Source organism: Oreochromis niloticus, unplaced genomic scaffold, assembly GCF_001858045.2.
Source record: "Oreochromis niloticus isolate F11D_XX unplaced genomic scaffold, O_niloticus_UMD_NMBU tig00007350_pilon, whole genome shotgun sequence".
Classification (NCBI taxonomy): Eukaryota; Metazoa; Chordata; class Actinopteri; order Cichliformes; family Cichlidae; genus Oreochromis; species Oreochromis niloticus.
Genome location: NW_020328507.1, coordinates 1 through 11,782, shown reverse-complemented (window position 1 = coordinate 11,782; position 11,782 = coordinate 1). Strand labels below are relative to the sequence as shown.

Sequence of the window (11,782 nt, the reverse complement as noted above, 5' to 3'; positions counted from 1 at the left end):
GGGCATGGCCTTTACAATATTTGAAACATTCATGTGACCAGGTACCCCTACTAGAAGCTAAATGTCATTAAACTTCTTTTGGAAAGAGGAGCAATCCCAGTTCTAGGTTCATAAGCAAAGCCCTGGTGTGTCTGTACTCAGGACTGCATATGTGCAGCTCTGAAACACCACAGATCATGTGACATGTGTATGTTGCAACCACAGGGGGATTAGCTCAAATGGTAGAGCGCTCGCTTTGCATGCGAGAGGTAGCGGGATCGACGCCCGCATCCTCCAAACGGGTGTTTCACTTTAAACCTCATCATGAAAACATTTAATTTGCAGAGTGAACAAATCCCTTAAATCCCTGTGACTAGCTACCCCTACCAGACCTTACTGTTACTGGGCTTTCATTAGTACGTCACGAGACTCAGGAATATATCCTTCACAGAAAACAGCAATGTAATCTTTAGCCATCATCAATGGGCAATTGATATAGTCTGACAAATAATAACTCATATGTCTTCATATATTTTCAGTGGCACACGTCATTGCATTGTGATCTTGCTACCGCAGGAGACACAGGGGGATTAGCTCTTTAAAGTTTGTATAATAAATAAATAAACTTTATTTACTTTGAATACACTCTAAGTTTTATGTGTATGAGGTAGTTGGTTACTCGTGATGGCCAAATTAAGTTTTCTGAAACACTGAAGCTTGTATAGAAAAAGGGTTCATTACTCAAAGCATTTTAGCACCGTCGTTTTTGGTGCCATCTGGTGGCCAATAATATCACGAGCCGCTTGACTCTACAAAATAAAATGAACTGCTTCATTATGATTGTCCGCTCAGTTGACAGCCACTGTTTAATGTCATTTGAGAGTTCTGTGATGTTGGGCTACCATTGTATGCTTGAACATGTACAGTAAAAAGACAATGTCTGTTTGGGTAGGTGATGAGAGGGATTTCACTGTGCAAACTTGTATGTTTTTGTGACGATGCCTAAAAGAAAAGTCTTTTGGAGGATGCGGGCATCAATCCCGCTAAACAGCCACTTCACAAGCGCATGGCACAACATAGAAGAGCCACCTCCACAGGACAAGACTCAGCAGTCCATCTGCATCTTAAGGATAAAGGTCACTCTTTCGAGGATGCCAATGTTCACATTTTGGACAGAGAGGACAGATGGTTTGAAAGAGGAGTGAAAGAGGCCATCTATGTCCACTGTGAGCGACCATCTTTGAACAGAGGCGGTGGTTTACGACACCAACTGTCTGCCATCTATAATCCAGTTTTGAGTTCCCTCCCCAGACGCCTTAACGCCCACTCACATCCTGGGCCATCTGACCTCAGGAATTCACATGACAAGGTGGGGCCAGGTTTCACAATGAGCTCACCCGAAACCCTGGCTGATTAGGTCCCACACCCGCTTTCACACCTTGGCTCATGTGATTAGAGGATCACCAGGTGGTCCTTTGTCCCTCTTTGGGGGGATACTCCCACTGGGTTTAAATCTGGGACTCTCGGCCATTTGACCTTAGAACTGAAGAAGCTTCTCGGATGAGAGGTGAAACGTCTTCAAGCAACTTAAAGAAGTCCAGACGCTTTTCTTTGCAAATTCCTTTGACATGCTAAGCTAGCGCTCTACCATTTGAGCTAATCCCCCACATGAGTCAACCCCGAGTGACGTCATCAGACACTGATAAATAGTCTTCAAATATGTGAGAAAGGTCGGACTTTGAAGTGAATCACCAGCAAATACATACAGAGTATTTCAGAGATGAAAGTAAAATTAATTTGGTTTATTGAACAGATATTTTCGGACTGTGTATTGACGCTGCACCAAAAATAAATCATATACCACAGCATAAACCACAGCCAATGACAACAGGGAGGGGTGTAGTAACTTTTACCATTTACTGAAAAAAGGCATGGGTCATTATCAGCAGAGGTTTCGGATCAAACCACTGTGAGACCTTGGGTCACCCTGTTTACATGCTTAACTTAATAACTAGAGGTGCAGTACTCTAAGACGAGTCAACTGTAGTGACCTTTAACTGATCACACATGCTGTGGCGTTGTAGAGCTGCAGATGCGCAGTGCAGAGAACGGACACACGTGCTTCTGGAAATTATACTGGGATAGTTCCTCCTTTCAGTACGCCACAGTCAGTTGTTTCCTTAGGCATTTCAAGGAGAGAGTAGCATTCGTGTGATCAAACCGATGCATCCGTGGGGGATTAGCTCAAATGGTAGAGCGCTCACTTACAACAAATCAGAAAAGTTTGATTTTGCAGGTTGAAAAGATTGATCCAATCACTCTGAAAAGACTTTCTAACAGGTCTTCTCTCTTTAATGTCACAAAAACTGAAAAACATCCCTCCTCATCCTAAAATAATATCAGAAAGATGGCAACTGCTTCTTTTAGCATCCAGCGCTACTGAAGAGTAGCGTTCACAAATGTACTAACACTTTCTAAGTATAACATCTTGATGCATGCTCCATCATCCAGGTAAGTAGATCAGTACGTCAGTATGATCAAACAGCATGCAAGATGGCTGATTACAGGAACCACCTGAGATTCAGCCTCAGATGCCGACAAGACAGGATTACTCCTAAAAGTCTGCTAAAAGCTGCTTAATGAACGGGTGAGGCAAACAAGTTTTACCATCGACGTGTTAAAATCTGAAGAGGAGTGGATCCGACAGAGACTTACAATGCTTCTAGATGACAATGCTCTTAAAAAGGTGTTTGAATTCACCGAGAAGGATCGTCTAGCACAGCACGAGAAGTCTAAAACCAGGCAACAGAGTTTGACTTGTGTGCGTCGGAAACCACAGCAAAATACAAAGAGTGTCCTCAGTGGTCAGAAGAGAGAAGGATGCCAAACCGAGGATGTGGACAAGTGGGTGAAGAATTTGTCTGACAGACAGCTCACCCAAACAGAGAAAAACATCCTTGCTGAAGGTTTGAATTTTGCTGTGACGCCAAGACAAATCCCGCTAGTGGAACTGATCACAGCCACAGAAAGAGCAATTTGAAAGAACAATATTGCAGACGTGGAAGCAGAGCAACTACGGGCAGACGTTTCGGTCTGTCTCAGCAACGCAAAGCCCCCAGCATCCAACATCAGCATGGAAGAGAGGAAGGCACTCCCATCACATTATCATCCTTTAGGCAGACAAAGGTAGGTGCACAGTTTTGCTAAACCAGCCAGACTATCATGAGAACATTTCGTCACTGCTCAGTGACGAAAATACTTATGAGCCCCTAGGACCCAGGAAATGGTTACAGGAAGAGGGTGATAGACTGTCTGAAGTAGCAGGTTAGCCTTCTTAGATTGTGACATTTCCATCAGTAATGGGGGACATCTAAAAGCTGATGTGTACCGTAAACCTACGCATACGGATCAGTATTTAAGGTTTGACTCTCATCATCCAATGGAGCATAAACTGGTTGTCATCAGGACGCTACAACAGAGAGCGAACACCATCCCCACAGTCACAGCGGCCAAAGAAGCAGAAGAACATCACATCAAGAATGCCCTGAGTAAATGTGGTTACTCCAGCTGGACTTTTGTCAAAGCTGGGAAGGCACCTAAAGAAAGCTCCAGCCGATCCAGGAGAGAAGGACAGCTGCCTTCTCGAAAGCCTGTAGGGATCCCGTATGCATCAGGAGTATCAGAACATTTGAGATGCATTGTTTCTAAACACCACATCTCTGTGGCTTGAATTTAAGAGAACAAACGTTATAGGATTTCCTTACCTGGATACCTGGATTACCTTTAAGACCTACCATAGAACCAAGTCCGCCAGAGCTTATATTATATTTTTACATGCTGTAGTGCCATTTTTGGGAGCATTTCAAGTTGATATACATCAATACAACCATTATAACCCAAATTTTAATAATATGTATGCATTAAGTGCATAGTAAGTACATAAATTGCAAAAAAGTGCAATAAATTACAAAAAAATTGAAAATCGTTTTTGTTTTTTTAACATATATTTCTAGTTAGAGAAATTTAAGAGGCTTATCCCTCAAAACTGTAAATACAAAAAAGTTGCACAAACTAGTTTCCCACCACAGGAAATTTATTTTAAGTGTCTTCATAGTTTTATTTTTGAAATACACCAATTTTCATATACTGCAGGAAAATCGAAAATAAATATTATAATGCAAATTTGCGAAAAAACAGCATATGCATCAAAATAAACTATTTCCAGCAGTGCAATATGAGTCCTAAGCATCCCAGAAACGACACAGAAAGTCATAAAGTCAAACATAACTTTTAAAAACACAAGTATAGGCTCATAAGCCCCTGATGGTAAAAGAAACTACATTTCCGCAAAATGACGTCACGTCCGGTTTCGGGCAGATCACGGTGGACATGCGATAGTTCCCACTGATGGAGTAGGAAGTGTTACGAACAGCTGATCGGATCGTGTTTCTGGAATATTATGTTTTTGTTGCTGCAAGCGCTTTTTATGCAGTTTTTGCAAAGCTATATGTGGAAGGAAACCGTGACCTAGGACAAGCTGATGGCATAAAATGTAAGTACAACTCCTCCGGTTTCATATGCAAAAAAAATTATTGCGCTAGCTTACATGGTTGCAGTGCTACCGGGATTTAAAAACAGTTACGCACAACAGAGCGTGCCCGCTCCGACCGGCTTTAAAGGGTTAACACAATCGTCTTTGGTGGCATCTTTGCTTCTGGAAATTATACTGGGATAGTTCCTCCCTCCAGCACTCCACGGTCACAGTCAGTTGTTAGCGGGAGTAGCATTCATGTGATCAAAAAATACACCAGTGGGGAATTAGCATCTCTAAACAACAAATCAGAAAAGTTTGATTTTGCAGGTTGAAAAGATTGATCCAATCACTCTGAAAAGACTTTCTAACAGCTCTTCTCCCTTTTAATGTCTCACAAAAAAAGAAAAACATCCCTGCTCATCCTAAAATAATATCAATAATTATTTCTGCAGATTTGTGGAGGGGAATTGGAAGCAGGAAATCGCTGCACGTCAGCAGGTGAAAAGAAAAGAGAGGGAGGAAGTTAAGTTGGACATGTGTGTGTGTGTGTGTGTGTCACAGAGATCACACAGCTGAGGCATGTGGAGGTGTACAGCACATAGGTGTTTTGACTGACAGCTTCTAGCTGTAATCACGTGTATGATTGTTTCCACATGTGAAACGGATGTAAAAATGATTGGATGAAAAATCCCCCCGTGGCCGGCAGTCTGAATAAAGGCTGTGAAGTCGTGTCAACATGGTTTCAGTTATCCTGCAGGAAAGTAAGACTTTAACTTTTTATTTGATACATCAAAGCGTGAAGGTATGCAAGAGGGACTACTTTTACACACATGTAGACTATTGTACTGATGTTTCAAGTATATTTTTTTGTCTCTAACCACAAGATCAGATGTTTTCTGATAGTGAGTGAGGGTTTTTTTCCAGAGAGAGCAAATGTTTTTAATATATTGATCATTTTTGAGCCATTTTAGTTCACAATGGAGAGATCTGATGAAACTAAAATAATAATTTTAGTCAATTTTAGTCCATGGAATAGGCTGGAAAATCATGGGGAGACCTTTGCCTGTTCACATTTCTCTCTGGTGTGATATCACACCCCCATTGTGCCAATGAGTTTAATCAAAGGATGAAAACTAACATTTTGTACCCGAAAAACTATTGAGTATGGATGCAGTCATTTTGTAAATGATTCTGAAAAAAAAAAACCTTTAAAAATACAAGATAAATAATTGGTTCTCTTATATTTTTTTTATTTTTTACATACAGAATAATTAGCTAGTTCAGTTACAGAGCCAATGCATAACACCACCCACCTCAAAGTGCTTTATATCATCAGCTAGGCCATACAATACCAGAGAGAAGTCCAAAAATCACTCCCATTTAATAGGAAGAACCATTCAGCAGAACCAAGCTCTTAGGTTAAAGAAAAAACATAAAAGAGGAAGAACGATCAACAAAACACAGACTACAGGAGAGAGAGGGCATTGTTAATGACGTTCAGCAGTGGCACATAGACACGTGGAGAAGAAATGCTGTGTCCATCATGGGAAGGCCTCCAACAGACTGATGTAAGATGCATAACTAAGTGATGTTTCAAAAAGGAACACTTTAAGGCTAACCTTAAAAACACAGGGGACGTCTGTCTCCTGAATCCAAAGTGTAAATGGTTCTACAAAGGAACCTGAGACTTGAAGGCTCTGCCTCGCATTCTACTTTTAGAGGCTCTAGGAACGACAAGCAAGCCTGTAGTCGTTGATCAAAGTGCTCTACTGGGATAATATGGCACAGTGAGATCTGTAAGTTATCATGGCACATGATAATTCAAAACTTTGTATCTCAGGAGAAAGATTTTAACATTAGAACCACCTGTGTAATACTGTGTAGCTGACCTACCATAGATGAACACAAGACTTTGACAGTGAATTCTTTCAGGAGGTTGGAGCGTTCATGGATTGTTGTCAGCAGTTTGTGCCGTTAACACAAGGGACGCTTCACAGTCACAGTAACAATAAATGCCAGAACCATAGACTGCATATAAAACATGAATGTAGCTTTGGCGTTTGGAAAGTGAAGCCAGTAATTCAGCTTTCAGTATTCCTGATGGCCGTGAGGAGGGAACTCATTTGGTTTCGAAAATAATTCTTCTTCTATGGAAGTCTGGAAAACAAAGACTTTGATCCACAACCTCAGGAAACACTTTCCTGATGAATTCGTGGCCAGAGTCACTAGTTTCAAGTCTTATTTAATACAATGTGACTTTCATTGTATAAATTATGTTCTCCTTTGTGTAACTGACAACTTGCAAGCCTTTGAGCGTGTGCCTCAATTAAACAGTGAAATCCACACTCACTTGTCACATCCCAGATTCAACATGTCTAGACTGTCACGGCAAAAGTGCACAGCTTGAGGCTTCATAACAAGTTTTTGCAAACTAATGGATGGACTCACAACAGTGACAGTCTGTGGCATAATGTTGCTTTCTAAAGATATGACCGGTGTTTTCTTTTGGCTTTTTTTTATATATATATTTTTCTCATTTTTTTCTGAATTACAATATATGAGATTATTTTCTTGTTCATCCCATAAGAGCACTCAGTTTCATAACAAGAAACCGAGGGTTCTTCATGTCTGGTTCAGACATGAAATTAACCAAAACATTGGTCCAACTCATGCATTTGCCACAACAAAGAAGGCAGATGTTGTAAATTCTCCTCAGCATCAACTCCACATGCCATCGTCCCTATTCTTCATCTCATTACTTGGCATATATAGTCTCTGGTTGTACTGTGGCTTTTTGGGGCAGGGAGACAGAGTGAACTATAAAGGGTTTTATACAAGCTGAGGAGTGGAGTTAAACTGGAAGGCAGTCTGCATGTTTGTATGGAAACAATTCTTTCATGAGTTGCAATTCTGTTTGATTCCAGATGTAAAAAGCCACAGGGAGAGAAAGATGCATATCAGTCTTGACACCTAAATCCAGGATGATGCTGCACTTGAAGTGCTATCCTAACCTCACCGAAAAGACTACATTTAGCAAAAGTATTCTCTGTGCATTTCTTTTCCTAAGCAATAATGATTCTGAACAAGCAGGATAGAAATTCTTCCAGTTATATTAAAGGATCCACATACTTTTTTGGGGAAGAAAAGTGAGTTAGGTAACTTTAAACTTTGCATATTTGTTGGTGTAAGACAGGCTGGTCTGAGTATTTCAGAAACTGTTGATCTGCTAGGATTTTCCCACACAACCATCTCTGGGGATTAAAAAGAGGAACATATGCAGTGAGCAGCAGTCCTTTGAGTAAAAATGCCTTGTTGATGTCAGAGGAGAATGGCGAGACTGCTTCAAGATAATAGGAAAGCAGAAATAACTCAAATAACCACTCATATCAACCAAGGTGTGTAGAAAGACATCTCTGAATAACACATTGAATCCTGTAGCAGATGGTCTACAACAGCAGAAGACTACATCAGGTCCCACTCCTGTCAACTAAGACAGCACAGGCTCACCAAAATTGGAAATTAGAAGACTGGAAAAACAATATGAGCAACATTCAGAAGGTAGGGTCTGAATTTTGCATAAAAAACACGAAAGTGTGTCTCCGTCATGCCTCGTTCAGGCAGTTTTGCTATACTATTGGCTGTAAATTACTTCAGGTGAATGGAATGTCTCTAAATGCTCATCTCAGCCAAAAAGCTAAGGATTTTTTAAAACTGTGAATCATGCAAAACCGCTCTGGTAAAATGCAGGAATTGTTTTAAAAAAGGGAAATGAGCATAATAAGTTCCCTTTGACAATAATTTTTTTAAAAATCACAAATTATTATGATCCTACTTTAAGTCTAATCTCTGTACTCAAGTAATTACACTAAGTCATGCAAATGTTTTGTGTTTGTTCTTGACAGGGAAGCACGTTTTCTTTCTGGCTGCTTCTCTGTGGTCTGACCAGGAACTAACTCATCCTTATTCTAGAAAGTGAACCACAACATGTGGCAACAGAGCCCACAAACATGAGCTCATTCCTCTTGAGGGGAAACTAGCAACTGAAAAAAACAGAGATAGAAAGAGAGAAAGTCCCAGTGTTCCTCTCCACATCCATTTGTCTTTGGACTACATTCCTGCTCCTCTTCCTCAAATGAAATGGTTATCCCTGCAAACAATGAGAAGACTGAGCTGCAGGAGCATCTGCAGCATGTGAAGTGGGACATGAAACAAAAATTGGCTCACAAGGTCGAGGTCAACTTCAGCATCAGCACATTCTTTGAGCCAAGGCGTTGGAGAGAAAGCAGGCGCGAACTGAAAATGGCCCTAGTCTCTTCCTAACATGCTTTTATTTCCCACATACTTCGTGATCAGCAGGCCTCAGTATGTTATCAGGTAATACTGAGACAAACAGCTGCTTACGTGCTGAAATGTGGATGTATTATTTGAGAAAAGCATTACACATGAATCAGAAGAACAATACATTTTGACCAATAGGCTAACAATTAAAGTAAACTCATCAGTATTAAAAATACAGCTGGAAAGGTGAACTGTTCCTACTTTAAGAGCAAGTGCAAGTGCAGGCAGATATGTTGCAAAATGTATTTACCATCATAATTAAATACAAAAAAGAATGTGCAGAAAAAATCTGAACTCTAAACTCACACCTATGATATTAATTTAAAAATCATAGTTGACCTTTTCGAGTTATTGTAACAAAAAAAGGAAAAAAGTCTTTTCTGTGGCTAAGTCCTCAATTTTCCTTTATTCCTTGTAATGTTGTCAGTCTCCATATGAGTCACGTTGACCACGTGCTGTGTGCTTCATGCTTTGCTCTGGAATGTCAGGTTTCAAATAGCATGTACCCGATATTGCCTTGCCATGCCATGCCAGAGATATAAGATTGTGTGTAACTGTAAAATCAAATGACTATTATTTATTTGCAATAAAATAACATAAAACACACACCAAAGTACACACAGGACTTTTTATTAGTAAGTTACAATGCGGACACATGCACTGCCAAGGACATTTAAAAAAAAAATAATACTATGACATTTCATCATGTTTCAGTTAAACAAGTTAAGAATCAAGCAGTTAAGTAAGAAAAGATTTTTTCTGTTTATAACAATTAGAACATGTATGATTGAACACAGAAGAAACATGCACTTTACTGCACTGCAACATAGAAAATTATCCTAAGTGTAGAAAACATATCATTTTCATTTGACAAACACTTGATGATACAAATGTGTTTGCAGTGACTGACTCACCCGAGTTTCTTCCAGAAGCCACAGGTTAACAGGTTAAAGGATATTTATTGTGTCACACAGCATGTTCTTTGGAAACTTGTTCAGCGCAGCGGTTTGAGAAAATATCACAGGCTGTCTGAGCGAGCAGGGTTTCCTTGATGTCGTACCCCTCCAGAGGCAAGTGCGGTGTTGGTGGTGCATCACGGTGTAGTGTGATGTACCGGGTTGTCAAAACCGGCTGCTGACATGACAGAACACTGCCCTCCTGCACCAGCCCAAAGGCACTTTCCACAAGGGGCTTGTCAGGTCAGGGATCTGGTAATGGACCCACAATGCCTCTGTAGAATCCACTCCTAAAGAAAACATCAATGACAATAATGTAAGGAAGAAGGTTATTATACTGAACAACAACTAAACTAAAAAGTGTGAAACAGTGGTGCATAAGTTAGAGACTGGGATGTATATATGTACATGACTGAGTTAGCCGTCTTCAGAAAGTGTAATGTTGTATGTATATTAATACCTATTCTGACACATGCATGTATGAACAAATAGCAACATGCATTTGTAACACAGGAAACCAAATTTTACAAATCTAATTACCGTACTCCAGTCTGGGCCATCCTATTTGGTACCGGCTTAGTGAAGATCATAGAGTTGATAGGTCCTGGCTTCACACCCTAACAGAAGACACATTTACTATGGATGGTGTTGCTGTTCATATGTAAACATGGTCTAATTCAAAAACTTTAACCTTATTTAAATTACCACTGTCCGTGGCTTGTGCCATTGCTGTTCAGATTCGGTGCAGCTATGCACAGGGGGACAACCGGCACTCTGAGTTGTGAGTAGTGTGCTGTTTGGAAGAGCAGTGCCACTGTGTGATTGCACATAACAGCACCTGCCACACAGGAGCACTGGCGATGAATCCAGAAGCTTAATCTAAGAAGAAAGAACTAAAATTAAAAATGTAACATCATCTTCATGGAAGAGCCGAACAGGAACATAGTTCAGTGTTATGGTTACTGACCCCTACAGGCTTACCCTCCTGAATGCTTAGTGTTTCCTTCTCTCCCTATTAAAACAATTTAACCATCCTTGATAACTGTAATAACTTAGATTGTGTATATTTGCAGTATTAACTTGGTGTAAATTTGTTTCTGATCACCCAAACACATCTGACTAGTCAAATTAGGTGTGATAAAGCAGGGGGACAAGGAAAACATTCAAGTTGATGGGCCTTCAGGAATGAACTTAACTAATGCTTAAATGAACTGAACCCCACTGAACAGGGATTAACAACTTTACACAGCTTCCTGCCTACACTTAGTCTGTGTGGTGCCTCACTCTTCCTCATTGACCTGTAGCACAGGGCTCTCACACCGACCTCCCCTGTCAACCTGTGTTTTTTTGGATACTGAATAAAGATACAAGAACCATTAGCATTATTTCTGTACTACTCATGTCAACACGTCTTAAACATATATACTTTACACGTAGCAAGAGTAGCATGGGTAGTTAACTACCTGCTTAGTTAGCCAACTACCTAACGCTATTATAAAAGTGTCTAACAACAAAAGTGACATTAGTTAAACCTCAACTATAAACACCGTTTAAGGAAACATGTAATGTAGAGAATTGACATCAATGAAACACATAGCGGAGTAGCGTAGTGTTTGCATTTCACGTTAGCTAACGTTTCTTTGTCGTTATTTACGTTTTCTTACCTTCGTAGTTGTGTATATATGATGCAGCATATAACTTAAATCCTTATCTAACATGCTGACGGGGTTTGTCGTCACTCTGTAAATCCGATGAACATCATGATGTTCAAATTTGGGAGCTCTTGTAGGACGAGTGCAAACGCGGAGGTCGGATTATGAATGAGTGGGAGGAGTTGCGCCATTAGAAGGAAGATTACATGACGCGTCAAAAGGCTGAGTGCTTTGAAGTGCGGCCGTGCTTTGAAGTGCGGCCGTTAGGTCACGCCTACTGAGGGCATAAATAGAAGTCAAAACAGCATTAGTGTGTGTTAGTC

General features: G+C 40.4%; 1 long non-coding RNA gene and 1 other non-coding gene across 2 annotated transcripts; both read left to right on the top strand.

Annotated features, from left to right (window-relative positions):
• Window positions 1–203: 203 nt before the first annotated feature.
• trnaa-ugc (transfer RNA alanine (anticodon UGC)) lies at window positions 204–276 on the top strand. Its single transcript has one exon. It is a non-coding gene; the product is annotated as a tRNA-Ala (tRNA).
• A 3,928-nt stretch (window positions 277–4,204) lies between these two features.
• On the top strand, window positions 4,205–9,695 carry LOC109198734 (uncharacterized). Its single transcript, XR_003218237.1, has 3 exons — window positions 4,205–4,531; window positions 4,966–8,071; window positions 8,416–9,695. It is a non-coding gene; the product is annotated as an uncharacterized LOC109198734 (long non-coding RNA).
• The last annotated feature ends 2,087 nt before the right edge of the window (window positions 9,696–11,782 follow it).